Source organism: Calypte anna, chromosome 2, assembly GCF_003957555.1.
Source record: "Calypte anna isolate BGI_N300 chromosome 2, bCalAnn1_v1.p, whole genome shotgun sequence".
Lineage (NCBI taxonomy): Eukaryota > Metazoa > Chordata > Aves > Apodiformes > Trochilidae > Calypte > Calypte anna.
The window spans coordinates 148632944-148658910 of NC_044245.1; the positions used below are offsets into that span (position 1 = coordinate 148632944).

The following is a 25967-nucleotide window of genomic DNA, read 5'->3' on the forward strand; positions in this document are numbered from 1 at the left end:
AGTTACTTGATGGCTTGCCCAGAAAAATTTGTACTCAGGAAAGAAATCTGAAGAGACACAAACTGAGCAGCTCAAATTTACTTGCTGTGATCATCTGCTTGTGAATGACAGCATCTCCAGGAAAATACCACAAACATGAAGGTGTAGTGCTGCCTTACAAGCACTAAAACAGGCAGGCAGGGAACTAAACCAGTCCCCTCTCCAGTCATGGTTGTCCCTTCACACCCCAAATTCCAGTACCATTATTTTTTGTAAGCACTGTTTGCTGGCTTTGCTCTTTGGGACCACACAAGGTAGGGGAAGAGACATAAATGCACCCAAAGGCATTTATTAGCTCAATTTTCAGCATCTGAGATACCTCAGGAAGCACTTCACATCTTTTCAGTAAGCAAGGCGTGATTTTTCATGATGCTTCAGTCAAAAACTCTAGAAAGACACAGGAAAAACTTGGCAAAAATGTTTATTTCTCCCTTAGAGACTATATTTTGACCATGAAAGGACTCATTTCCAATGTTCTTTTTTTCTGGGATGGGCAGGATGTAGAGTGAATGGAATTTCTTTGATTAAAAATGTCTTTTTTATGGCCCCTCTGTCCTGAAGACCCATGACCCATTCTGGCACTTCAACTCCTTGCTCTGTCAGCATCGATGGAAACCAACGCTTTCAAGACTTATATCAATTTTCTCATCAACTTGTTCCTCCTTTGAGGAACAAGTCAAGCCCCAAACTAATTCCCATCTGGTCAGGGCAGATGGACATAAGCACCATGAACTTCCTACATTCACTCCCATAGCAAAGTTTTGCAGCTTCTATCCACAATTCAGATAGCTCAAGTGGAAAAGATGTCTCATATAAATGGACACTTAACTGTATGCACTGTACCTACAAGATATAAAAGTGAAAGTGTAGGGTAGTATGAAGAAAACATTTCTTAGCTGCAGAGCAGTAATTCAGATGCTTGTTAAGGGTTGAGCAAGCACACAGAAGGCGTGGAGGCCTTCAGCACCACACAGGAATGAAAAATAATCTTCTATGAAGACATGAGTGAATCCAACAACTAGGTATTCACAGATCTCCTTAGTTAAATTAAATATCAGTCCTGCATTCATCCGTCAAAATGCATTTCATTTATTTACAATGCCAGGACCAGCTGCATCAGCTGACTAATTACCTCACTTTTAATTTGAGATGGAAAAGGTCACATCTACCCCACACTGGGATTCCACACTGTCATCACAAGAGAGGGAGTTAAGAGCACAGTGAGCCTGATCCCCAATCTTTTCTTCAAGTAAATCTTGCCACCAAGTGCATGAATTTCATAAGCAGTGGTTTCCAAACTGAAACTTCCACCACTTAATTCCTCTTAATGCAGTGCAAGATGCTGGAGTTGATGTCCAGTCATTTTGCAGACCTCATTAAATTATCTGCTCGCAGAACGACTCAGGACTTTACATCCCAGCAATTCCCCATTCCCACAGTCAAATGGCTTGTTAGGCTCATGCAGCTGATCCTTCCCGAGCTCTCAAGTTAAATAAAGTCTCCTTCATTTGCATTCTAATGTAAATTTTATGTTAGGAGCATTGTGTAATAAATCCATGCCATACACAAACTTTGCACTGAACGGCTGCAAAATAACCGGGAGCTGGAATAGAAAAAATAAAAGTTCTGTCTTCCACCTCTTAATTCAAAATGCACTTTAACCAACATGCTGATGCTTGATTTTGACACTTTCCACTATATTGTCAGCACAATTAACTTCTTATTTCTCAGCCTCAAAGATCTGCTCGGGAATCAGACAGCCATTATATTTAATTTACATTAAATGCTATTAAGATCTTCATTAAAAAAAAAAAAGGCCCTGAAACTCCATTCCCAGTAGCATTTTATTTTAATACGTAATGGTAACAAGATATGTCACTGTTATTATTATTGTTAGATTTCTTTATGTTCCTCACTCTATGGAAGTGTGGAAGTTAATTAAAGGGGTGTCTTCAATGAATAAAATTTGCTTCTGAAAAAACCTTCCACACAATAGGAAATTAAATACTCATTCTTGGAGGTACCCAGCTCCTAAAATATAAAAGTTGTGAGACTTATCTGTCTACAGCCTGACTCTGAAAATAAGCACTCTGTGCACAAAACCAAACCAAAGCCAAACAAAAAGGACATTTCTCAGGAAGAATAACATCTCTCACTGTGCGTTTCTGTATGCACAGAGATTGCAAAGACAATGCACTAAATAAAAGAAGAAATGCCTAAGAGTTTTCTATGGCTGTTGTTTTCCTCACTGAAGAAGTTCTCTCCCCCAAATCCATAATCCCCAGCACACAGCTCCTTGCAGTTTTTTCTTTGAACGCTCATATCTCTAATTTATTTATCCAGTTTTAAAAAGAGCAAAGCCAAGAGGCAGATGTGATGCCAGCTGCTTCCCTGTTTTGAAGGGACAGAGCAAAGGAGCTTAACTACTGCTTGTGCCATTTCTTTGAGACATTTGATGAATGACCACGTCAACCAAAATGTAATCAGACCCCAAAAGCAACAACAGAGTGAGAAGGGAAAGACTTCGCCTGCTGCCATTCAATAACCCTAAAGAGCTTTGTTTTCTACTTCCAGCAGGAGAAAGGGATTTCCATTTGTTAACACAGGATGTGGCTTGTTTTACTTTCATCTGATCCCTGATGTAAGGGCAAGAATAAGTTTCTCAGGTACAGATCAAGGATCCCTTCATTGTACTGCAAGACCCTTATGAAGTTCAATGGGGACAGGTCTTGCACCTGGGAATACATAACCCAGGAATGCAGCTCAGACTGGGATCCTAGATGGAGAGCAGCCTTGTGGAAAGGGACCTAGGTGTCCTGGTGGACAACAGGCTCAACATGAGTGAACAGCATGCTGCAGAGGCAACGAAAGCCAACAGGATGCTTCAACGCTAGCAAAGAGAAAGAAGTCATCATCCCACTCTACTTGGTGCTTGTCAGGCCACACCTGGAGTCCTTCACTCACTTTTGGTCCTTTGTATATAAAAAAAAAATTGCAGAAAGTCTGGAGAGGGTCCAGAGGATGATCTGGAGAACCTGCCATCTGGGGAACACTTGAGAGAACTGGGTTTGTTCAACCTTGAGAAGAGAAGGCTTAGGGGAACCTCATTACCATGTGCCAATACTTAAAGGGGGGGGCTACAAAGAAGATGGAGACTCCCTGTTTACAAGGAATCACATGGAAAAGACAAGGGGACAATGGAAACAAGTTGCTTCTATGAAGTTTCTGGTTGGACCCCAGAAGAAAAGTTTAAAGCATGAGAACAGTTAGAATGTGGAGTTATCTCCAAAGGGATGTGGTGGATACCTTCATATTGGACAGTTTTAAGACTCAGCTTGAGAGGTTGCTGGGCCACCTCGTTTTAACTATACTTTTAACTAGAAAGGTTGCACTAGAAGATGTCTGAGGTCCCTTCCAGCCTGTCATTCTGATTCTCTGATACTGGCTTTAACTTCCTTATTTATGGAGAGAGTGATCAAGCATTGGAATGGGCTGCCCAGGGAAGTAGTGGATTCTCCATCCCTGGAGATATTTAAAAAGAGACTGGATGTGGCACTCAGTGCCATGGTCTAGCAACCGCAACGGTGGTTCAAGGGTTGGACTCGATGATCTCTGAGGTCCCTTCCAACCCAGCCAATTCTATGATTCTATGATTCTATGATTTTTCTATCTCCTTTGGCACAGTGAAGCTGCAGAACGACGGGGTAGCTTTAGGCATTTAGGAGCTGAGTGGTCAAATAGGTCTGGCTCAAGTTAATCCATGCAGTGCAGCATAACCTAAACTGTGTACTTGTCTTTTGCACAGCAGCTGTAATGCTTGCTTTCACTGCAGTTTTCTTGTAAAAAGAGAGGTAAAATTAGACTATGTGGAGCAGAGCACTGAGCTGCATGATCTGTGGCTTATGCAGAAGTAGGTTGTACATCTGCATTTACATATAGGCCATTGTCATTGGAGACAGAAATACTTAAGGATGCATCAAGCATAAGTAAGGAAGTTGTTAACATCACAAGACTTCAAACAAACTCTTCCCTGGCTTAGAGCTGGATTTTGTGAAGGGCTGATGTCTGTGGGAGCTGATCATAAGTCCCAGCAAACTACAAAGACAATTCTAGAAAATTTCTTCAAGCATTGGCCATAGGCTGAGCCATGGAGCAGCAAGGGGTACTTAGTCCCTCAGGCTCCTATTCCCATTTCTTCACCTAATCAAGGTGCTTAACTTCAGAGAAAAGCCAGCAGAGGTCATAGCATCATGTGGCTTGGGCTGGAAGGGATCTTAAAGATCACCTAATTCCAACCCACATGCATGGGCAGGGACACCTCCCACTAGACCAGGTTGCTCAAAGCCCATCCAACCTGGCCTTGAACACTTCTAGGGAAGGGCCTTCAACAGCTTTGGGAAAACCTGGGACTCTGGGCAACCTGTGCCAGCATCTCACCAACTCTCATAATGAAGAACTTCTTCCTAATATCTAATCTAAATCTCTCTTGTTTCAGTTTACCCTTTGGTCTCTTGCTATATGTCCTTGTAAAAACTTCCTCCCCATCTTTCTTGTAGGTCTCCTTCAGGTAATGGAAGGTGCTATAAGGGCTCCCTGGAGCCTCCTCTTCTCCAGGTTGAACAACCCAAACTTTCTCAGCCCACCTTCACAGGAGAGGTGCTCCAGGCCTCTTATCATCTTTGAGGCCTCCTCTGGACTTTCTCCGAGAGCTTCATCTCCTTCTTACATTGGGGTCCCCAGTGTCATGGTTTAACACTGGCCCAGCAATTAAACCAAGTCACAGACACTCTCTATTAATCTCTCTCTCCTCCTTGATAAAGAAAGGAGAGAGAATAAGGGAGAGAGACTGATGGGTTGGAAACTAAACTACACAACTTTAATGAAACAGTAATGATAAATAGGAAAAATGACTAAATATATACAAATATCCAGGAAAATGGATCCCACGTTCCTCCCCCTTTCCCCCAATAATTCTCACGTCACCACCAAGGCTGCAGGGCAGCCCTGGGAAAGTCCAGGCTGGACTCCTGGAGTCGGCAGCAGTCGGGAGCTGGAGGCAGGAGCACACAGATATGGGCTGGCATGGATCAGGACCAAAGGCAGGTGAATGGACAGAATCCTTCCGGGATGCCAGGTGAAGGAAGGGAAGCAGGAAAAAGCAGGAAGGGCAGGCAGCCGGAAGCTGGAAATCAATGGCTTGGCCCTCATGATGCCTTAAATTTATACTGAGTATGACGTATATGGGATGGAATACTCTGTTTGGTCAATTCTGGCATCTATCTTGTCCATTCCTCCCCAAAGGAGGGCTCAGGTGGGACCTTTTATCCTCCTGGATGGTAAAATGTTTTCCTCAGAGCTGAGCAGTGTCCTTGGCTCTGCATACCAGTCTCTAGCAGTAACTATAAACATCAAGTGGCATCAATCCTAGAAGCAAACACTGTCTGAGAAACTTGGTGTTAATTTCAGCAAGTGCAACTACTTACAAGAGACTTAGCTAAAAGCAAATACAAGACAGAAAATCACCTTTATCCTGGCCCAAACCAGGGAACCCAGAAATGGACAGTGTACTCCATGGTTCTTCAGGGGCAACTCTAAAGCACCAGCAGAGAAGTCTCACTCTTCAGCAGTGACCCATCACTCCTGGGTGCCTACAACACAGTCTAGATGATCCTAAAACAAGACCTCAGGATGCTTCCAGAAATGGGTGACCGAGGCTGATTCAGTTGTGTCAGCCAACATTTATCTATAGGATGGAGACTCATGCTGTGCTAGACCACTAAAGCTCACTACCCATATACAGCCCCATATCTTGTCCTCAAAGGCTTCTTGCTCTGTTTCCACACCCAGGGAGGGATGAATGCAGTGGGCATCTCTCATCTCTAAGTATTTCTGGCAGATGTAAACAAAGCAGCGAGATGAGCTAGGGGGAAAGGTTGTTTCACAAAGCCCTAAAGTATCTTTACTGCCAAAGGAAGGTTAAATCTACTTCTTCTAACTTCAAACTAACACTCACAACCCTTATTTCCCCCCTCTTTTCTCCTTTAGGACCTGATTGTGCATGTTGAGGAGTCCTTTACAACAAAGCAAAATAAAAGCTCTAATTCTGGTTTGTCAGCAAACCCCTTTGCATAGGTGTAAATCATCCAGCAGAGTAAAAGTCAAGGGAAAAATAGGCTGCTGCTTCCAAGTTTCAAGCTACACGATATTCTATAACAAAAGCATCATAGATTTCCAATTTGCCTGTCACTTGAAAGCATTAGGAATTGTGCTGCTATTTTTCTTTAAGGAGCTTAGGGGATGCTCTTTGGCTATGTGGGAAGGGAAGGGCAGGTATTTCAAATTCACCTGGCATGGGTGCTGTGTCATCTTCAAGAGATGAGCACAGCTATGAATTAGCAAGCTACGTGGTGCAGCAGTTGGGGATTAAAATATATGAACTGTAGTCAGATAGCAGTCCTCATAAATTCCATCACAAAAATGCAACCAGGGCAATATACCCTATTATATATATAGTATATATGGTATATATATAATATACCAGAGCAATGAAAACCCTAGCAAAGTTTTACCTTCTTTTTTTTCTTTTTTTGTTTTTTTTTGAGTTGCTCCCCAAAAAAGAATATTAAAATAAAATGAAGAAGCCATTATTACTGAAATAAGGAGAATATTTCCTCCCCTAATGACTTTGACCACTTTTTTGCAAGCATCTAGTTACTCATTGACCTGCTGGCAGAAATTCAGGTTTGAGGTTGTCTTTTTCAACTAAATTATCTCCAGGACAGTACATAAGATACTCTCTTAACCCTGCATCACCTCCAGATTAGTCCAGAATTGCCTCAGACCTAAACTGTCAAGTCATTGCTGACAGCTCAGAGAGCACTCAGAAGAGGACCCTACGGGAAGCAGCCTAACAATGTCACGGCCATTAGTCACCTCTCAAGTTATTTTTCCTTCTCCCACCCACACTATTCCCAAGTAAGTTTTAATTTTACAAGTTTCACTTTATTTCCTAATAAAAGAGCCCCTTGGATCCCTTAAACGCCTTGCTAGCACGGAGCTGTATTACACTTCCCTCTTTCTCATTATCCATTAAGCCTCTTAGCTTATCAAGAGACAGAAATTAATTTAATTTGCTATAATTTAATTTTGATGAACCCTGGTGCCTACTGATCAACACAGTCTATTTTTTTTTTTTCCTTCCAGGTGCTGAGAAACTCCTTACTTGTTTTGGGCAGCTTCAGTTGTGCAGAAGTTCCACATCTTCCTGCACCACATTTCTGTAAAAATAAAAATCAGGTCCTTCCCTTTCCAGCTTGAGGACCTCAGCTGCCCTCCATGAGCTGACATTCAACAGCATTTCCCATATTACCCCAATAATCCTTTTAACACCCTAAAATAAGTGGCATCAAACTGTGACCATTCTGCTTGCTTTGCCTGGGCTTTTTAATTCTGTTGTGTCTTTTGCATTTCTGCATTAAGGATTGGACCACAGCTCAACATTTGTCAAGGAAAGGTTACCAGGAACTCCTCCTGCAACTGCACCAAAATTCCCTGTAACAACACCAGAAAACAACTAGACAACACACAACCTACATAGAGATGTCACCATCCCTTTCTTCCCATAATTTACTGCAGCTCTTCAACAAAGATGGGATCAGAGTCACATTCCCAGGTTTTTCAGAAGCATTATGCCCACCTAAACCTCAAGGTTGCTGGACTGAGGACCCTGTAGAAGGAGACAATTTGCAGGGAGAGATAGGGAGAAAAACACAATTTCTGCCTGTGGTGCACAAACACAGAAAAGATTTTATATACTGTAAAAGAGAGGAGATTTTCCTTCTCTGCTCTGCCCTCATGAGACCAGTTCTGAAGCCCCCACCTCAGGAAGGACATGGAGCTGTTGGAGCAAGTCCAGAGAAGTCCATAAAGATGGTAAGAGGGCTGGAGCAGCTCTGTTATAAAGAGAAGCTGAAAGAGTTGGGGCTGTTCAGCCTGGAGAAGACTCCAAGGAATCCTTAGAGCACCTTCCAGTACCGGAAGGAGCTGTGGGACAGATGGGGAGAGAGTTTTTATAAGAACATGGAGTGACAGGACAAGAGGGAGTGGCTTTAAGCTGAAAGAGGGGAGATTTAGATGGGATATTAGGAAGAAATTGTTTCCTGTGAGGGTGATGAGACACTGGCACAGGTTGCCCAGAGTCCCAAGTTTTCCCAAAGCTGTTGAAGCCCCATTCCTGGAAGTGTTCAAGGCCAGGTTGGGTGGCCTTGGAGCAACCTGGTCTAGAGGGAGGTGTCCCCGTCCATGCAGGGGGTTGGGACAAGATGATCTTTAAGGGTTCTTCCAACCTAAAGTATTCTGTGATTCAATGAAAAGACTGTTAAAAACTGTCCCCTAAAATCTGCAGAGACACAGGTGTTGCCATATGTTTTCAGTCCCTAAATCATTTTGGAAGCACTAGGTAGGTGTAATCCAATAAAATCAAACTTCCTCTCATAACCTGCTTGTTGTAGAACACAGGCTGGAAGCTACCAGACACAAAATGCAACAAACAACATATTAAAACCTAAGGACTTCACACAGATGAAAACCATGAGTGATATATCTGCTTAAATATGATTTTTCTTAATTTATACTCCTGTAGAAATTAACTCCTGCATTTCAGAACAGAACCTGAAACAAGACAAGCCCGAGTCTCCCTATTTAGGAGTTTCCAAACATAAAAACCTCTATGGGAAGAGTTTACCACATGTGGGGATGAACCTGGGATGTCCACTGGCTTTTCATGGCATCACAGGAGAGGTCAGTCCTGATCATTGTATTTTAATATGAATCTCAATGTCTACATCCCCATGTCCAGCTACTGTTCCTCTACAGTATTAGGGTCAAGGGTGGTTTTAAGCTCACTGCTTCACACTACGTGAGGTTTTCTGTCATTGCTGGATGTTTGTTTTTTACATAATATGATGTGCTGCCACATTATCAACATTGTGGCAATACCCCACTGTATACATATACCAGTCATAACCAATGAAACCATTTGTGTAGACTGGAGGAGTGAACGTGGAGGAACCAGCGTGCAAGAGTTATGTGTATGTAGGAAAGACAGGGAAAGATGGACAGGAGATGAATTGCATCGTGGATTAATTTAGCCTATTATCCTTCCCTTTCTTGATTTTAGCATTTAACGTGGGTTAATACTCAGCATGGAACTGTGGAAAGTAAAGATGAAGGGCACTTTCCTGATGTGAATGAATGATCGATTGCTTTAGCTCTCCTTGAGAAACTATGCTGAAACCATCATTAATAAAGGAGCCAGTACTTTATAACTTGGAGTATGAAGAGTTCCAGTGAGCAGAGATGTAGATCTTCTGAGTCTTTGCTCTAATTTTAAAAGTTGCTTTTGCTATTTCATGTATTTTCTTGCCACCGAATTTTTTTGGTGGCAAGAACACCCAGAGGAAACATATGCAGAAGGGGAATGAATCACACAAATTTCTTGGAGGTAGGCATTTTCATCACTGAAAATACGTCTGGTTTTTTTTGTTTTTTTTAAAGCAACCTTTCTTAAAACCAGGCAATTTTAATTGAAAAATGAATCCATTTCACTCAAACGACTGCGAGGTATTTTGTTATTTTCTGAAGCGAGCAAGAAATCAGAGGCAAACAAAGAGCCTGAGACACCTTTCAGCTTGCTGCTATTATTTGTGCATTTTTCTAGTTAGGGGTATTAAAGCACAAGCACTCCTATGTGTATACTTAAATTAAGCGATGTGCCTAAACCCAGTTCCTCCATCAGGATTTAAGTGAGAAAGAAAAGGCATTAGCAGCAATTGCACCACTGAAATTGTCAATGTGTGGCAAACATGCTGTCTTATAAACCTATGAAAAATGTCCATCCTTTGACTAGCAAGAAATACTAAAAAAAAAAGAGAAGCAATGACCAAGCAATTGTTCTGTGGTCTAAAGCGGAAAAAAATAGGTGGTTTATCATCTCCAAGGTGCTCAGCTTTAAGAACTGACAAACATCCAGGGAGCATTGCAGAAGTACACAGACATGAAGGCTTCGTGTTCAACCATGGCAGGAATAAGTGCTGGAGGTTTCAGAAAGAAGCAGCTTGGCAAAGAGAACACACTTGATGAAATTGCACTGTCTACCCCCCTCCCAACACTGCCCCAACAGTGGCAGATGACACAGGAAGGAAATGTAGCCAGAAATGGAAGCCAGAAGTGTGTCCAGGTGGCCAAGAAGGCCAAGAGCATCCCGGCTTGCATAAGGAATGGGATCATTTAGTTTTCAGAAGAGGAGGCTGAGGTATCACCTTCTTGCTCTCTACAATTTAGTGAGTGCTGTGAGACCATATCCTCCTAAATCCATAAAGCATCTTCTGGAGCTCTCATGGACTCAGGACACAGGCATAAATCTTCTCGTCCACAAAAACTACAGCCTTAATATGTTTCTTTTATGTACTCAAACACAGAATCATAGAATTTTCAGGGTGGAAAGAGACCTTTAAGATCATCTGGTTCCAACCCTCATGCCATGGGCAGGGACACCTCCCACAAGATGAGGTTCATGTTCACAAAACAGATCCTGCAACACCTGCCTCTCTGCCCCACATTTTACCTTCCTGGTCTCAACCATCACTCCACTGAGTCCTACAGAGAAGGAACCAAATTTTTTGTCCTTAGCCTTTGCACACACCAAACATCACTCACTTCACCAAAACCAAACACCAAACCCTGTGTTCTCTAATTGCTAAAACGAACAAAAAAAATAAACTTCACATCAATAGTCTGCTACTATACTTCTACTCAATATCCACCTCTATAAACTCCCATGACCCAGTGCAAAATCATATATTCAAATGATAGAACAAGAGGTAATGGCCTCAAGTTGTACCAGGGGAGGTTCAGATTGGATGCTAGGAAGAATTTCTTCACTGAAAAGGTTATCAGACTTTGGAACAGGCTGTCCAGGACACTGGTGGAGTCACCATCTCTGGAGGTACTTAAGAGTCATATAGACATAGTACTTAGTATTAGGCTTAGTTATGGTCTCATCAGTGTTATGTTTATGGTTGGACTGAATGATCTTGAAGGTTTTTTCCAAGAAACATAATTCTGTGATTCTGTATTCACAAAACATGACCTCAACCACAAGCCATGTGCTAGGACACATGGGTTGGAACAATTTGCACTGTCAGTACTGGGTGAGGAAGGAGGTTTTAGAAAGCAGCCCTGGAGAAAAGGACTTGGAGGTGCTGGTGGATGAAAAGCTGGACATGAGCCAACAGTGCATGTTTGTAGCCCACAAGGTCAATTGCATCCTGGGCTTCATCAAAAGAATTGTGGCCAACAGATAGAGGTGGTTCTGCCACTTTGCTCTGGTAAGACCTCACCTGGAGCCCTGCATCCAGCTCTGGAGCCCTCAGCACAGGAAGGACATGGAGCTGATGGAGCAGGGCCAGAGGAGGGCTGAGAAAATGATCAGGGGGATAGAAAACATCTCCTAGGAAGCCAGGCTGAGGGAGCTGTGGTTGTTTGGTCTGGAGAAAAGAAGGCTTTTCACTATTAGGGGACACCTAAAAGTGACCTTCCAGTATCTGAAGGGGGAATACAGGAAGGATGGAGAGGGACTGTTTTCAAGGGTCTGGAATGATAGGATGAGGGGCAATGGTTTTAAAATAGAGAAGACTAGATTTAGATTGGATGTTAGGAAATAGTTCTTTACCATGAGGGTAGTGGAACAATGTAAGAGGTTGCCCAGGGAGTAGATTTGGATTGGATGTTAGGAGAAAGTTCTTTACCATGAAGATGGTGGAAAACTGGAACAGGTTGCCCAGGGAGATGGTTGAGGCCTCATCCCTGGAGATATTCAAGGTGAGGCTTGAGGAAGCTCTGAGTAATCTGATCTGGTTGAGGGTGTCCCTGCTTACTGTAGGGAGGTTGGACTAGATGACCTTTAGAGGTCCCTTCCAAGTCAAATTATTCTATGATTCTATGATTTTATGACATGATCTCCTGCCCCATCATAGAATTACATCTCTATGCACTTAGAAAGCATGGCCACCTACTCCCTTCACCTGCACAACTCCAGCAACTGAGATCAGGCTATCAGTACCTCTCACTCTGGACCTCTTACATCTCTTCTGATATAAGACGGCACCTCCTCACCTACCTAAAATTCTTCCCACATTTATACATTTATACCCAACTCCCATGTCCTGATCAGACAGAGACATGGCACCTTCACAGCTCCTTCCAAAAGTGGTTGCTCCCACTGATGCTGAGTATGACCTCTGGTTGCTGCAGGTAGCATGGGGTTGGGAATCTCTGCTCTAACTGATGGCATTTCTGCTGATACTGGGTACATTTGATATTTGTGATCATTTCCATCAACTCCCTGGCAAAAGCACACACAGGGGTTTAATGTGCTGCACAGCTTGATGTGGTTTCCTCTCTCTCCTCCTCTTCCTCTCCTGGAAGGGATTTTAAAGTGTTACGCAGATACAGAAGAGAGCTGGAGACAAGAGCTGCTTTAAAAGTACAAATAGAAGTGTAGAAGTTGAAATTGGTAACACTTCTGAACACACTCCATTGAGGCATTTGTGCCAACTTCTATTTTCTCTGAGTTTTTTGAGTGAGAGACATGAGGGGGAAAAAAAAAATGTAAAAATACTATATGGCAGAAAACAGCTTTAAAATATGTTTGCTTGAGAGTAGGACTTTTCATTGTAGCTTTATTTGTTTTCATATTGTGTTTCCTTCTCAAAAAGCATGAAGAGTACTGAAAGGAATTCTGCTGGGAAGAGAAATGGATCTCAGCAGCCTACTTACCACCTATTGCTCTATCCCATATACATCATATGCCTCTTTAAATCTGACATCTCTGCAACTTTCTGAACATAAGGGCAAGCTGTGAAGTGCAAGGGAAATTAATATATTTATCCTGCACAGAGTGCAAACCACTCAAAATACAGAGTTCTTGATCTCTAAATATGCTTCTTCCTATCTCCTTTATTGTCCCTTCCCTTCAACTTATGTTTCACTCTGCCTTGCATCACCTTACTAGCAACACTTTAATTCAGAAGGCAGAAAGATGACTCTGTCTCTTTTTAGGAATAATTAAGTTTCAAAAAAAAAGAGAGAAAATCTTAAAAGAAATGCTACTGGCGAGGCTTTTCTGCTCATCAGCCTCACATTTAATCAATTTAAGGATTGTTCTGACTCTCAGGTGACAATAATGCATAATTCCCACTGTACCACAAGTTGCTCTTCCCCACCACCCTCTGGCTGACACCAGATCATAAAGCAGCCTAACAGTTTGATTACAAAAACACAAGGCACTTTATTGGTCAATAAAGCACCTGCACGAGCAGCCATGTGAGTGAAGACCCCATTTTGTGGGGCAATAAAGATGGCACTAGCACCCAAAAGGCATCAGTCTTCCAGGAACTGTGCAAATCACCATCCATGGTCCATGACAAAAGGTCTGCAGGCTGGGGCCAGAAGGATCTGTATTTCCAGAGGGAGAGCGACAATTAAAATGCACTGCTGGTGGTGCAAGAAATTAAAACTTCAAAGAAATGGTTCCCTAATAAGAGTGGGACACAAATTTACAATAGAAGGATAAAACAAACAAACAAACAAACAAACAAAACCAAATAAAAGATCTGAGGGGGTTCATCATAACAGGCTCTGAGGCTTGGGGCAGGTAAGGCAGAGCATCTTTTTCTGCTGGAAGAAGGCACTGGGCCAAATGTGGGATGAACTCAGATGCAGCAACTCTCTCTTTACAGTGAGGGAGAATGGAAACATCCAACTGCTCCAATCCATTCCCATGTGGAAACTCTAAGTCCCATTATCAGAAGCCTCTACAGCTGAGAGCAGATTTGTTTTTGAGGAAGAAAATGGATTCAGCTTAAGAACTGCTGTTAAAAGTCCAACGCGGGTACTTGAAAGGAAAAAATTACCTGATGAAAGACCAATAATATTTCTCCTCTCCCTGAACTCAGGTTATGTACAGAATAATATATTCTAGGGACTGATTCTTTGTTGCTTTGCTTCAACACAAGCTATTGTAAATGTAACTAAGCTGGGAAATTACATATTTATGATCATGTTGTGAAAATTACATTGCATTTGTACAGGTAGGAACAGCAAAAGAAAATAGAGAAAGTCACATTCAGTGTAACATAAAGGCAGGCAAATCAGCCCAAACATGTTTCCTTGCAGTCTTAGTGCTTAAATACAGTTTCACACAAAAGGTTAGGAAGTTAGGCTCACGCAATGGCTGACAAGTACACATGGATCCAGCTGACATGTTACTGAAATGAGCAGAGCAGCAATACCCATTAAAAACCCAATTTTCCACAGGAGACATATCACTGTAGCATGTACTGACCTTTCTTTTAAAATAAAGGGATCTTACACCAAAACAGGGTCAGGCTGAAATGCAAGAAGCTAAGGGGAAAGATCTTAAATAGAACTTTTCCCCTTCCTTTCCAAAATGGCCACAAGAGTTTGTTTAGCTGAAAACTGACCACTGGAGTACAATGGAAACCCAGAGAACTTCAGGGACATGAGATCTTGGGTAGATGGTGATGGCTTGGCTCATAAGGAGCACAAAGATATTTTTCCCTTCTTGTTCACCAATTCAAATCTATCAGATGTGGTAGCACAAGGAGACATATGTCACCTCCAGACTCCTGGACTTCTTTGGAGTGACATGAATTACTAATTTTGTAGATGTCTAAATGAAATCATTAAAATTAAATGATGAGAGTACTTGTTATATTATAGAATCATAGAGTCATAAATGGTTTGGCTTGGAAGGGACTTTAAAGATCATCTAGTTACAGCCCCCTGCATGGACAGGGACACCTCCCATTAGAATATTAGGAAGCTAATAAAGCTCTCTAATGCTGAGAAGAAATGTGTCTCAAGTCCTTGGACTGTCCACATTCATTGTCTCTTGGCTTTCTGGGGACTGAGCACCTCTGACACACTGTATTTAAGGTCATTTTGATTTTATCCCAAATGGGACTCATTACCACCCAGAGTTAATTCTTTCACTAACAGGCAGATATCTCAAAACATTTCTCAGGTCTGTTTTCAGCAATCTGTCCAATTGTACAATATAGAAAGCCAGATGAGATCCAGGTTCAGAACTACTGATGCAGTAGTACCTCAGTAGTGTGCCATCCAAGCCAGTCACCTAATCACTTACCAAGTACTAAAATACAGATCCATAGAATCATAGAATCAGCTGGCTTGGAAGGGACCTCAGAGATCATCAAGTCCAACCCTTGATCCACTACCACTGTGGTTCCCAGCCTATGGCACTGAGTGCCACATCCAGACTCTTTTTAAATATCTCCAGGCATGGAGAATCCACTACTTCCCTGGAGTAGTAAAATCCGTAAAGAAATTCTTTCTAATGTCCAACCTAAACCTTCCCTGGCACAACTTGAGACCATGGCCTCTTGTCCTGCTGAGAGTTGCCTGGGAAAAGAGACCAACCCCCCCTGGCTACAACCTCCTTTCAGGGAGTTGGAGAGAGTGATGAGGTCTCCCCTGAGCCTCCTCTTCTCTAGTCTGAACACCCCCAGCTCCCTCAGCCTCTCCTCATAGGATCTGTGCTTGAGTCCCTTCACCAGCCTCGTTGCCCTCCTTTGGACCCACTCCAGGACCTCAATCTCCAGCCTGAACTGAGGGGCCCAGAACTGGACACAGGACTCAAGCTGTGGCCTCCCCAGGGCTGAGTACAGGGGCAGAATCCCTTCCCTGGACCTGCTGGCCACGCTGTTCCTGATACAGGCCAGGGACAGTGACTCTCTGTGATTGTGACTCTGCTTCCTTAAAGGCTTTTAGGAACTTACTGTCTGGTCCTTCTACAGGTTTAGAAATACCTGCTCAATAGAGATCTGTTCTTAAAGATCTCTTGCTATCCAAACTGACAGAGAACCCTCAAAACCCAGTTCTGCTGCTGCCAAACCACAAGTTACATCATGTCTGGCTGTACCATTCCCCTGGGGTTCTTTCCTCTATTCCAGAGCTGTTGAGAAGACGTGAAATTAGCCAGATGAAGGCAGGAAATCAGCATGAGTAAATTATAAGACATCAACAAACCCTGGTTTCTTTAACTAAGATTTCTGTCACACTACAAGGTTCCAGCAACCTGTTTAGACTCAGCCTTGCTCTTGAGCAGAGGCTTGGACTGGATGACATCCAGAAGACTCCTCCAAGACACACTATCTTGCAACTGGATGAGCTCTGCTTGGTTCAATAGTGATGCTTTTCCCAGAAGTTATCACCCTCTTTTTAAGGGTTGGACCAGATGATCCTTGGGGTTCCTTCCAACCTAATATTCTATGATTCTATGAGTAGATGATCTCTAAGGTCCCTTCCAAAATAAGCCATTCTGTGATGATGATGACATCAATCATATCAATCTCATAAATTAACGTATTAAATTAATGTTACTATGCAAGTGTGCTTTATTTATATTTTTAGGATGCTTAAAGATGTCATAGACAACTACAAAGGGACGTCTTTGGGAATGTCCTCCCAAGAAAAGAAAATAAAACCAGCCATCCACAGCAGCAGCTTTTGACCAGTGTTGCAATAGCAAATGTTACAATTGTCAAACATTTGGATTGTGTAGCAGGAAAAATTATGTTGTAGATTTTGATCTCAACTTCTCAACCAGTTACTGTTGGATTTTTTTCTTAATGGAGAGAAAAATCTTGCAGAAATAGTTACCTTCCTTTCTATTCCCCTCCCTGGAGAGCTGCCTTTGTAACTCTCTCCATGTTGGTGTGGTAGCTCTCCAAATGAAAAAGAGCAAGTGAACTTACTTGAAAAGAAAAAAAAAATCAATTAATCTACCAGTCAAATTGCCAACTCTCTCTCCCACGGACCAAAATAGTATCAATCTTTAAGAGAGACTGTCCAGTAATTTATCAACTCTCCTCTTAATATCAAAGACAGCAAGTCTTCAGCTCCCCTTGTCTCACAATTCCAGCTCCATTAGCTGGCACCACAGGCTGAGGCTTGCCCAAAATCTCATCTGTTCAGTTACACCTACAATTTCTCACCATTAGGCTTTAGTCCAAGCTGTAAGAATCACTACCTCAGTGTAGCTGGGGATTAGCCATCAAGGAACAGTCCTGCTGTGCTAAGGGAAGTCTATAATTTTATTATTCAATCAGACTGAAATATCACGTTATGTTTCCTGTGCCCCATTGAGAGTCCTGACAGCCTTTTGAGTCAAAACAACTCCTTTACTATTCCTCAAGCAGCCTGGTACTGTCCAAGACAGTAAATGATAGATTATAAAAAGTTTATCAGAGTTTAGGCAATGCTCTCTATTAAGGAGAGCCCAATAGCTTGATAACAGCTGTCAGAGTCTTGTGATGGGATGGTTAGGAGAAATTCAAAGTATTTCAGAGGAGAAATTCAAAGTATTTCAGCTCATTGTTAAAAACACCAAGCATCCGAGTGTCCCTCTGAAACCATACAGATGTTAGGTAATAATAATAATAATAAAAAAAAAAAAAAAAAAAAAAAAAAAAAAGTAACAAAACTGTGTGTTAAGGAGAAAGCACTGACCAGCACAAAACCTCTTTCCTAGACACTGTCTGTTTTCATGTTACATATTCAGTAAAATTTCTTGTTTTAAAGAAAATAACTATTCCTTCCCTGCAGGACAAGATGAAATTTAACACTGTGAGTGTACTTGCTGACATAAATGTTCTTTCAGATACTGATTGGAGGAAAACAATTTGTTTTTTTTTAAAGCATAAGGAAATAAGCTTAAAAAGGAGGCGTTTTCATACCCTGCATTTTCTGCCAGTCTCTTCTTAAACAAAGATCAAAATATTCAGCTCACCAAAATCTCCTACCTTCCAGCCACACACATCCAATTGTTCCACATCAAATGTCACTTTCCACACTCTTTTACTCTTTTCTATTTCAAATGGACTCCAGGGACAAGATTTCTTCCACACTGACAGCACTGGCTGGGTGCACACTGCTCCCACCGAGAGCACAGAATTAGCTTTTCCCTTTTAAAGTACTATTTAAAAAAATACATTAATGAGCCAGGTTGCTTCTCTTTGATCACTTTGGCTTCTTCTCTGCCACAGTTTCGCATTCTGTTAGATGTAGAACTAATTTCTGCTTCTTTTCTCTTATTTTGTGGACTCTGTTGGGACTGCAGGTTCTTGGGAGCACCAAGCAGCACAGCACAATGATGCTCTCATTGCAATACAAACACTAGCAAACAATATTGAAATCTTATTTCAGGACCAAGATGTAATTGGGTCTGAACTTACCTCCGGTCTTACACTAACATAATTCCATTAACTTTAATGGAATTACTCTTGATTTGCACTGGTGTCTTGAATTGAGCTTTTGCTTTTCAGGATTTATATATTTTGTTTTCCTACCATTAAAACAAGAAGCCAAAGTAATTTCCATATCTTTTTTTTTTTTTTTTCTCCAATAAATTCAAGCATTATTTTAGTTTATCTATGTGACCTCCACTTACTCTTGGATATCAGCCATCTAATTGTTCACGGTTCCTGCAGGACGTTGCATTCCATTAACTTCTATTTATAATCCAAGATGTCTGAGAACAAAAGGGGACAAAGTTCTCCAGTATGTGCCTCCCTGACTTTGTTACAATTTTTCTTACTCATTTCCAGGTGCTCTCTTTTTAGAGCCTCTCCTTTAACCTCATGAAATTTGTGTCCCATCCTTTAATTATAGACTTTCATGACCCACCCTGTGGCTATTAAAAGGAAGACTCAAAGAGGCTTCACAGAAAATCTGAGGCTTAGCAGTAACATAAAGAGCCATCAGTTACATCATCCTGTGTTTAGTTCAGTCCAGGTTGGGAAATGGTAACTGGTGATCTGGTGGGTGATAAGAAAGCAGAAGGTGGGAGATTGGCTTCCAATTTAGTCCACTTGAGCAAACCATTATTTAGTCCAAGCTCTGAATTAGTTATTTTTTTTGGCAAGATAGCAGTGGATTATTTTTTTTTAATTAAAAAAGAAAGGGGAAGGATAAAATAAAGGGCAGTACCTGCCTGAATACAGTCACCAAATTGGAATAATCTAATCAAATAAAGAGAACTATATGTCATAGATGTGTCTATTTCTCCTGGTTGACTGCAGAGCACATACGTGTGACCAGCTCAGTGCAAACACCTCTGCTGAAAGGTGTGAATCCCTCTAGGTGGGAGGGGAGACCTGCTCACCTCCAGCACCTGCCCATCTTTGCAGGGTTGGAGCATTTCCTTCTGTTCTGTGAACATCTCCTTGGGAAAAAAGCAAAAAAAAAAAAAAAAGCACAAAAAAAGCAGTTCAAAAGCCTTTCAGGTAACTGCTCAACATCTCCTCTCACAAATGGAGTCAAATCTAGCATAACAAAGCCTTAGTGCCTGGTTAAGCACACTCAAGGCTATTTTTTAATTGCTTTTTTTTTTTTTCCTTTTAATTTTTCTGGTATTGACTTCTTATCATCTCTTCTTAACACTTCTATCCCTACTAGATTCAAGGGCTTTTAGGAGCCACGAGTTTTCATGCTTGAAGGTGCTTGTGCTCTGTAATCGAGTTGCTTCTTGGCCTCATTTCTGATAAACAAGAGACTACACAGCTCACTGAAAACCACCTTATTTTTTCTAGATCTCAATTATTTCTCATGAGTTTTTTTGACTTTTTTTTTTAGTTTTGCCACAATCCTTTCAAATTGCAAACACTGGATTTATCCCACAGTATCCCAGTGCACAATTCCTTACTTATACAAAAAGACACATACAAAAAAAATCATCTCCCTGCTGCAAGCTTACTATTTAAATGTTCATACACCTGTGAATGTCATCCCTGGGAATTCCTGCGAAGCTCCTTGACTCATTTTAGGGCACTCTTTTGTAACACTTATCCCTGGTTTATAAGGATGGTTAATATTGATTTCTCTTAAGAACAACTTTATGTTTGGCTATATATAAACAAGAAAAGATCTCAGCTTCATGCCAGGTACAGCTCCTCCAGTCTCCCCAGTACCTTCACTGATCTTTGTGCCAGCTCTGAATTTTAAAAGCAATATTTTTACAGGCACTTAGGCTTAGTGAGTGAAATCCCTTCTTAGGATGAGGCCTGACAGAAAACACAGAGCAAGCTCCTTGGAAGTGCTCAGTTTGGGTTCTTGTTAACTTAGCAGAGAGGTGTCACAGTCCTTCTGCTGCCTTTCAAACTCAGTAGATCATGGATGAAAACTCCACTTGGGTGTAGATGTCTATGTGTCTGTGTCCAGTTTTGGGACCCCAAACACAAGGATATAGAGCTCTTGGAGTGAGTCCAGAGGAGGCCATGAAGATGATCAGAGAGTTGGAAAACCTCTGCTATGTCTGAGAGAGTTGGAATTGTTCATCCTGAAGGAGGCTCCAGGTAGATCTAATAATGGCCTTCCATGAAGGAGAGCTACAAGCAAGATGGAGAGGGACTTTTTAGAAGAGTGTGGAGTGATAGGACAAGGGGGAATAGATTTAAGCTAGAAGAAGGGAGATTTAGGCCAGACACAGGCATGAAATTCTTTCCAGTGAGGGTGGAAAACAGTGGCATAAGTTGTCAAGGAAGTTGTGGCTACCCCATCCCCGGGAGTGTTCAAAGTTAGACTGGATGAGGCCTTGAGCATCCTTGTCTAGAAGAGAGGCATCCCTGACCATAGCAGGGAGGGTGGAGTAGATGATCTCTAAGGTGCCTTCCAACCTAAACCATTCTCTGATTTTATGACTTGACACCTTGATGGCAGATCTGTTCCTGAAGAAGGCAGAAGGAACCCATGGCCCTTAGACCCCTCCACAAAGGACCATCGTTCCCAGTACCATAGAAGTATCTGCTACTGGTAGCTACAGGACATGAGAAAACAACACATCTCATTGTGCACAACACGTAGTTAAAAAGCTCTATTATTAGGGACCACCAACCCAACCAGTTTAAGAGTTTTAATTAATGTCACTCAAAATCTGAGGTATAAAAACTCATTTGCTGAACAACAGGGGGGGAGAATCCTTTATTTATTCTGCATTTCCTGCTAAATTTTTCTGAGCTTAGCTTCCTTCAAACTGAGAGCATCTACCCTTGCCAACTTTGCTATGCTTCTTCACCAACCTCAGCCCAAATTAGAGTGACCTGCCAAAAAAAAAAAACAAACAAAAAACCCAAACAAACCTTCAGTGTGTGTGTTTCCCTGGATTTTGCTGGTATGGGGAGAAGCTTTCCCCATTCTGCCTAGAGAAAAGAAATTTTTTTTAAGCACCAGTACAGGGGCTGATGAAATCCTTTTTCTCTAGAAATAACACTCACAAAGACCTGTTCCTCAAATGCAATAAAACAAGAAAGAAAAAAGAAAGCAACCACTAAATCAGCCACCAGTTTCTTTTCAAGCTGTCTCCCTGGCAAGCTCTGTGGCCCAAAGCCTCCTGTCTGTCTGAGTCCTTCCATGGCCACCCCTCCAGTTGCTTTTCTCTTGCATTCTGCAGGGTGAGAGCTTTTATCATCTGCATAATGGAGCTTAACTGTTCCTTCTGGCTAGCCTGAAGAAAAGGCAGCCTGCGTCCCCATCAGCTTTGGGAAAGGGAGGTTATCCTTGAGCAGTTCAACTTAAGGGAGCCAGCCAGCAGATTTCTCAGTACTTTGGAAAATAACAAGTATTACCCATGAAACATTTTGCTGGCTTTTTGTGGCTTCAGTTACCAACTGCAGGAATAAAGGTGCTGCTAACACTGGGGTTTAAAGTGTGATTGCACTTCTCATTGACTTCACATTTCTGTCTTGGCTTTATTTTATTATTTTTTTTTTTAATGTTCTCCCTTATGCAAGACCTTGAGTATTTATTTTGACAGCTTATGTTATTCAGCAAGCAATTAAACTTTCAAATGCATTGTGTTCTCATCACTTAAAATAGCTTTAGCAACATCAGTAGGGTTTCTCAATCCCCCACAGGATGAAGATAAAGAACACCTCTGTTGGATTTTATTTCTTTTCATGCAGGTTGATTTATTTATTTTTTTTTTTTTAGGAAAATACAGTATTTTAGAGAGTCTTTGTGTTTTGACATTTTTCCACAAACCAAGAAAATGCTACTAGTGGAATTTCCCAAGAAGTTAAAATGGCAGCAGGGAAGTGAACTTTGGTACAGGAGAATGGAAGTAGACAAGAACCTGATGAATGTCAGGTTGGAAGGGACCTCAAGGATCATCTGGTCCAACCCTTTTAATATCATTCTTTATCTGAGGTGTCTCAGCACCCTGTCCAGCTGAGACTTAAAACTTTCCAAAGTGAGGGAATCCCCCACTTTCCCTGGGAGACCTTTTCAATGTCTGACTGTCCTCAGAGTGAAAAATTTTCCTTTTGTTTTCTAACAGAATCTCCCCAGGAGCAACATGTGCCCATTGCCCATTGTCTTGTCCATGAGATTCCTTCATAGAATCATAGAATCATAGAATTGGCTGGGTTGGAAGGGACCTCTGAGATCATCAAGTCCAACCCTTGAACCACCGTTGCGGTTGCTAGACCATGGCACTGAGTGCCACATCCAGTCTCTTTTGAAATATCTCCAGACGCGGAGAATCCACCACTTCAGTGGGCAGCCCATTCCAATGTCTGATCACTCTCTCTGTAAAGAAATTCTTTCTAATATCTAACCTAAACCTCCCCTGGCACAACTTAAGACCATGCCCTCTTGTCTTGTCGAAAGTCATTTGGCAAAAGAGACCAACCCCCCCCTGGCTACAACCTCCTTTCAGGGAGTTGGAGAGAGTGATGAGGTCTCCCCTGAGCCTCCTCTTCTCCAGCCTGAATACCCCCAGCTCCCTCAGCCTCTCCTCATAGGGTCTGTGCTCGAGTCCCTTCACCAGCCTGGTTGCCCTCCTTTGGACCTGCTCCAGGACCTCAATCTCCTTCCTAAACTGAAGGGCCCAGAACTGGACACAGGACTTGAGGTGTGGCCTCACCAGGGCTGAGTACAGGGGCAGAATCCCTTCCCTGGACCTGCTGGCCACACTGTTCCTGATCCAGGCCAGGATGCCATTGGCCTTCTTGGCCACCTGGGCACACTGCTGGCTCATGTTCAGCTTCCTGTCAATCCAGACTCCCAGGTCCCTTTCTGCCTGGCTGCTCTCAGCCACTCTGTGCCCAGCCTCTAGCGCTGCATGGGGTTGTTGTGGCCAAAGTGCACAGGGAGTTTCCATTTTCTTTGCAGTCCTACTTTAAGCACTGGAACGTCACCTAGAACGCTTATTCTAGTTTTGTCATCAACTATGAAAATCCTAAACCAACCAGCTCCACAAGTTCACCTTGTTCATGGCCCTACCACTCTCCTGGTGGGGGTCAGAAAAGTATCTCCAGAATTCAGCTAAAAGACAGAATTAAACTACGTTGGTTCATGCTGAGAAGCCATGTGGTGAACTGCAGACATGGCAAAAACATTTTCCTCTGCCAGCTTTGACCCCAGCATGGGACAAAGGAGACACAGGGCAGCACCTGCTGTGTCTGGTTGAAAGTGAATGCAGAACAAAGCCCTGATCATCTCCTGGCTTGTCCTTAACCAACTCCATGAAACCTCTGAGGAAGTTCTTTCAAGAACTCAGGGAAATACCAGCTACCCCAAGCAAAGTCTTGCATTTTCAAATACTTCTCCAACTCTGTTTTCCTTCTGTCACCACCTCCATAAACCTCCAGGTTTTGCTCACTGCAAAATGAGCTCTTGTGTCACCTACTCTACTTTTTACACCAGTGATCACCACCCACGTCACTACCACCTCTGCTCACTGCCGGGGTGGGGGTGGAGATGCTGACATTGCTGACCTGCTAATCCACAGAGATAGCAATTTGTTGCTCATTTCCAGGACAATGTTAAGGCCACCAATTTGCTTCTCCCATTAGATGGTTCATGAAAAGAGCTAGGACAGCTTTTACACAGCTCTGCTGGTTTTTAAATGAGAAATATGAGGACTGGTCCTGTATACAAGATTTGGATTTGTTTTCAGCTCCCCAGTGTTGAGAGAGGGGAAGGGGAAAAAAGAAAAGGGAAAGAGGAAACAAGGGAATAAGAAGTGGAAGAAGAATGGGAAAGGGGAGAGGAAGAAAGATAAGATGAAGATGGGGAGAGGGAGAGTGAGAAGAGAGAGAAAAGGATGAAAAGAAAAAAAAAAAAGAAAAGGGAAGGGGAAGGGAAAGGGAAGAGGAGAGGGAAAGGGAAAGAGGAAGTGAAAAGGGAAGGGGGAGGGTGAGAGGGAGGGGGAAGGGGAAGAGGAAGGGAAAGGGGAAGGGAAAGGGAAAGTGAAAGGGGAAGGAAAAGAGGAAGAGAAAGGGAAAGAAAAAGGTAAAGGAAAGCCTAAGTGTTGCATGAGTTACTCATGATGGAATCCTAAAATTACTATTATTTCTTTTACTGTTTTATACACTGGTGACATTAGACTGAAGGACTAATACCTGGGAGTGTTCTGTAACAGTACTATACTTGTCACCACCTCCTCTAAATACACCTTTGCAACTCTACTCAATAGAGCAAGGATTACCCGGTATTTTTCCCCTCTGCCACTCCATGAGACAACCTCCTTTCCTCCTTCAGTTAATAGATATCCCCCTCTAGCTTTTTGTCCTACTCCTACTCTTGGCTACAGCCACTCAGTCCCAGGGAAGAGAAGCAAACAATCTTTTAGCCAACAGCCTTAAAATCTAAAACATGCCTCAGATTTCCAATCCTATAAGTTACATTTCATACAGAAGATCTATTTGCAGAGCACTTTGCAAGCAGAGGTTTCCCAAAGGGATCTTGTGCAGCCCCAGTGGCACTGTCATACTTTTCCACTCAGGATACACAATAGTCTCAACCACTTGCAGATAAAAGAGGTTTTTTTCCTGCTAGAATACCCCAGACAATCTTTCTCCTCTCCTGAGTTAACAACTCATAATTTGCTATAGCTGTGATGGTCTGAGAACATATGTAAGACAACTTTTTTTTTAAACACAGGTAATATTTTTTATCAAAATGAGTGGTAGAGCTAGAAAAAGCTTTAGGCCTACAAGAAAGGTCTTGAACATCTGATGGAAAGCTCATCTATTTTTACACCTTTAACACTTGATCTAATAATAGAGGAAAGCTCTACCTACAAACCCAATGAGAGCAATATGAGCCCTTTAATACCCAGTCTGAGCTAGATCAGGTTCTGCTGAACAGCACAGTACTAAAAAACCAAGGCAAAGCCTAAGCTTGGCCTGTTACCACAGTCCTCCTCTTCCTCATTTTATCACCTGGCATTCTCAAGTAATTCTTTTCTTTCTGTCTTTGCAAATCCAGCATTAAGTCTGCTGGTGTGCACAGCTTCACAACCACTGTGCTTTTCCTTTCCATTAATACAAGAAAATGAACATAAAAAGAAAAGCCACCTCTAATTTGGGCTCTGCAGAGGAAGCTCATTTTGCAAAACTGGCTGGTTCCCCTCATGCCTCCTCCCCTGTTCAACCTGTGAAGGAGGTTGCAAGGCAAGGAGAGTGGACATCAACAGAGCTCAGCCATGCATGACGGGGAGAGAAGAGGCACAGCATACTGAAGACCTCAAATTTGGTCTCTGAAAGGCAGGTAAGGTCATAAAACCTTGGCATTTCAGATGAGCCACAAAACTCACCATAAAATCTCAGAACCTCCAAGGAAGTGGAAGATGGTGAGTGAAGGTGGATGAGGGAGCATGGAAACATCCAGCCACTCAGGCAGGCATGGCTGATTGCTTTAGCCCTGTTGATTTTACTTTGTTGTACTCATCACTGAACATGTTAAATCCTCAGCAGGGCCTCTCAAATCACACAAGATTTACTCCACAAAGAGCTGCTTACAGCTTGCAGGGCTTGATTCAGGAG

General features: G+C 42.3%; 1 protein-coding gene across 1 annotated transcript in view; it reads right to left on the bottom strand.

Annotated features, from left to right (window-relative positions):
- Positions 1-25967, bottom strand: part of TSNARE1 (t-SNARE domain containing 1) — a 522750-nt gene that overhangs the window by 278775 nt on the left and 218008 nt on the right. The gene's annotated exons all lie outside the window — the stretch shown is intronic.